Source organism: Gekko japonicus, unplaced genomic scaffold (assembly GCF_001447785.1).
Source record: "Gekko japonicus isolate JY-2015 unplaced genomic scaffold, Gekko_japonicus_V1.1 scaffold2969, whole genome shotgun sequence".
Classification (NCBI taxonomy): domain Eukaryota; kingdom Metazoa; phylum Chordata; class Lepidosauria; order Squamata; family Gekkonidae; genus Gekko; species Gekko japonicus.
In genome coordinates this window covers 94,680-99,131 of record NW_015163177.1, presented here as the reverse complement: position 1 = coordinate 99,131, position 4,452 = coordinate 94,680, and positions in this window count along the sequence as shown.

The window sequence follows — 4,452 nt, the reverse complement described above, 5'->3', positions numbered from 1 at the left end:
TCGAGAGGTGGTGGGCTCTCCTTCTTGGGAGGTTCTCAAACAGAGGCTAGATGGCCATCTGACAGCAATGCTGATTCTGTGAACTTAGGCAGATCGTGAGAGGGAGGGCAGGAAGGGTTGCCCCAGTGCTTAGTTCTTGTGGCCCTTTCTGACACGCCCAGGGAAATGCTGATGGCCACTTTGGGGTCAGGGAGCAAGTTTTCTCCAGGCCAATTTAGCTGGTGATCCTGGAGGTTTTCTGTCATCTTCTGGGCATGGAGCAGAGGGTCACTGGGGGTGTGTGGGGGGGGAGGTATTTGTGAATTTCCTGCATTGTGCAGGGGGTTGGACTAGATGACCCTGGAAGTCCCTTCCAACTCTATGATTCTAAGTCACAGCCAACTTATGGTGACCCCATAGGGTTTTCAAGGCAAAGACATCCAGATGTGCTTTGCCCTTTTCTGCCTTATGTAGCAACCCTGGACTTCCTTGGCCATCTCCCATCCAAGTGCTAACCAGGGTTAACCCTGTTTAGCGAAGGAAATCTGATGAAATTGGGCTGTCCTGGATGATAAAGTTGAGGAAAACAGCCGCTTCCGTTCAGCATTTGCTTCTGAAAGTGAAATGCCGATTTGGCCTTTTGGCTTTCCTCAGCTGGGATGCACAATAGACCTGAACAAAATTACAACTCTCTTTCTCTCTTTGTACATCTCTCTCTCTTTGGCCTTTGGGGCTGAGTTGTGCGGCAGTCCTCTTGCAAGCCTCTTGCAAAATGACTCATCTGATTTGTTGCGGTCCGCACGCCTTGACTACGTGCGGGATATTCTTTTCCCTTCCCCGCCTCCGCCTTGCTGGGGCACGCGAGCCGGTACACTTATGGCAGAGTCGCCGGTCCGGGGCAACGGTTCTGTCATCCGTCACACATTAAGTAGGAGCTGTTTTGGTGGCTGTCAGAGGAGGCCCCGCCAATCTGCTGGAGCTAATCAGCATTCCATGTGCTGCGCATGGGGAATTGGGGAGGCCGCCGGCAGCTGTGCAGACTGGCATGGAAAAATCCCACGCGTGCAGAAGGCCCTTCATTTGAAGGGCAAAAGCCGTCCAGAGAGAGGCTGGAACTGAAGAACCAAAATCATGTCAAATACTGGGGCTTTGTTTTTTTTTACAACTTTTGGATTTCCGCCTGTTGCAGCTATGCTATAGAGGCGGCTTTCTTGGAGAGTAGGTCTGCTTATACACCCCAGTATCAGAACCAGGGCTTTTGTTGTAGAAAAAGCCCAGCAGGAACTCATTAGCATAATAGGCCACACCCAACAACAGAAACTCATTAGCATATCCAGCCACACCCCTGAAAGCATAGCTCATTAGCATATTAGGCCACACCCCCACGTTACCAGAAGTGTGGTCATCCAGCCACACCCACCTTTTGCTTCTTATTCTGTTTACCTTGTTTGTTCTCAAAACCCAGGGCTTTTTTTGTAGCAGGGACTCCTTTGCATGTTAGGCCACACACCCGGAATGTAGCCAATCCTAATGCCTGCTGTTGGGTGTGGCTTGTTATGCTAATGAGTTCCTGCTGGGTGTGGCCAACTTGGGAGCCAGCCGGAACTCCGTTCCTGTGCGTTCCTGCCCAAAAATAGCCCTGATCAGAACTGTGTCCTGGCCTGAATGGCCCAGGCTAGCCCAATCTCATCAAATTTCAGAAGCGAAGCAGGATTGGCCTTGGTTAGTATTTCGGTGGGAGACCACCAAGGAAGTTCAGGGTTGCTACGCAGAGGCAGGCAATGGCAAACCACCTCTGAAGGTTCCTTGCCTTGGAAACCCTACAGGGTCATCGTAAGTCAGCTGAGACCAGGTATGGGCACGGACCGGCTCTCGAAGCAAGGTTCATCACAAATTTTGCGCGGTTTGTGGTTCACTAAGTGAGGTTCGTGGAAGGGTGGCCCGCACGAACTTTCCACAGACTTTCATGCTGTTCGTGGCAGTTGGTGAATGGATGCATTCCCAGGCAGACTGTTCAACAATTGAAAGATCCTGTGAGACTGAAGTACCCACTCTTGAGTGAGTGACTTTTCTGTCTGGGAGAACCGGGTTTGATTCCCCACCACTTGCACCTGCTGGATGACCTTGGGCAAGCCACTCTGAGTCCAGAGTATTAACTGGAGCCAGGACTCATTAATCAGCCAGTAATTAATGACACAGGGAACGGGCTTTTAAGGAAGCCCTCTTCACTATCCACCTTGTGCTGGCAACTGATCGCATGATTACATCGCGGCACCTCTGACTTTGCATCTGGTTTCCTGAATCCCTGTTTGACTCCCTTGGCTATTTTGGACTACGGACTGCGTGACATTGTCTTCTGGCTCCTCGACCCTGGAATTTGTAACCGGACTCTGGACAACGGCTTTACACTTCTAACTACGAAGCTCCGGTAACCCTGAACCTCTGCAAGTAATTTGATATCTTGAACTGTGTTTGTTTTCTCTGCCTCTCTGGTGCCCTGAACTCTGTCTGTGTTTCCTGGATACTCCGTGCCTTGCCCGCCCGCTTGGGCAATCATGACACACAATGACATAACCTATGGATGATGTCATTGCACTGGGCACATTGGCGCAGATGGGGATCTTTGGGGGTGGGGTTCCCCCTGCCAGCCGGCTTTGATGGTGGTGAATCAGGTCCCCCGAAAGCAGGTAAACTCCTGCCCCCATCGGGGGAATGGCAACCCTATGTTGAAGTACTTTGAAGTTGCTTGAATTTATTCAGTGAAGAGCAAACATTCATAATTTATGATGCTCTATGTTAAACACAGGCCACTAGTCATATTTGACCATCCCTGTGTAACTCAATAAACTTCCTGGTTTGCTGTTTCTCAAGCAGTGAAGACTAAGGGCACAGCAAATAGAACAGTATCAACACGCAATGAATTGCTGCATAAGTTCATACAATAAATCAATATGAATGATATACTACATTCTCCATGTCTTTTTAATCTTTGTTTTTTCAACAGAGACGAACTTCTCGAGTTTGGTCGTTCGTTTCGAGATGCGTCTTTATCAAACATCAATTTTCCAGTGCTGCTATTACAGTCAGACAACAATTGTTAGTAACAAGAGCTGTAGAAAGCCATTCATGAGTGTATGAATACCTTTGTGATGAATTTGACTGTAATAGCAACACTGGAAAATTGATGTTTGATAAAGTCAAACGCCTAACCAGCCTCCATTGGGATTGGAACATTTGTTGTCTCTTTGCCTCAGGCGGGATTGGGTTGTTAGTGATCCCCATGCTGAGATATCCCACAATTACTTACCCTCAGAAGAGGCTGACTGTCAAATCTCTGCTTTAGTCACTGTTCCTGCCAATCAGGAGGCATGCCCAGAACAGCAGCTCCTGCAGAAAACACAGAACGTGGGCTTCTCTGAAGAAGAAGAGTTGGTTTTATACTCTGCCCTTCACTACCTGAAGGAGTCTCAGAACAGCTTACAATCACCTTCCCTTCCCCTCCCCACAACAGACACCCTGTGAGGTGGGGCTGAGAGAGCTCTCTCGAGAACTGACCTTGAGAGAACTGCTCTGAAAGAACTTGTAACTGACCCAAAGTCACACCAGCAGCTGCATGTTGAGGAGTGGGGGATCAAACCCAGTTCTCCTAGATTAGAGTCCGCGCTCCTAACCACAGCACCAAACTGGCTCTCGCTAAACTAACCACAACACCAAGACTAGATTTATACCCTGCCCTTCACTACCCAAAGGAGTCTCAGAGCGGCTTACAAACTCCTTTCCCTTCCTCTCCCCACAACAGTCACCCTGTGAGGTAGGTGAGGCTGAGGGAGCTCTGAGAGAAACTGCCCTTTCCAGAACAGCTCTGAGAGAACTGTGACTGACCGAAGGTCACCTAGCTTGCTACATGTGGAGGCGGAGTGGGGAATCAAACCCAGCTCTCCAGATTAGAGTCCACCACTCTTAACCACTACACCAAACTGGCTCTCCTGAGGGCTAGAGGATTAAAATCAGGGCAGCCATACTGGTTCACACCAGAAGTCCATCTAGATTAGCAACCTGTTTCACACCAGTGGCCACCAGAAGTGCTGGAAGGTCCACAAACTGGGCATGGAAGTCATAGCTTCCCTCTGGTTGTTGCCTCCAGCACTGGTATTTAGAGGGTTACTGCCTCTGAGCATGGAGGTTCCATTTAGTCATCGTCTCTGATAGCCACTGATGCACTTTTCCTCCAGAAATCTGTCAAATCGTCTTTTGAGACTAATTTAGGGGACAGTGCTGCATCTCGGGACCACAATTCAATGACTCGTTGAGTAAAGTCGTATTCCCTCTGTCTGTCTTGGATCTATTGGCCATCAACTTTTATCCAGGGGTCGTTTTGTAGAAAAAGAGCTAGGGGAACTCATTAGCATAACTCATTAGCATATGCCACACCCCCTGACATCAGGGGCCCGGCGGTGGACCTGCAAGGCCGGC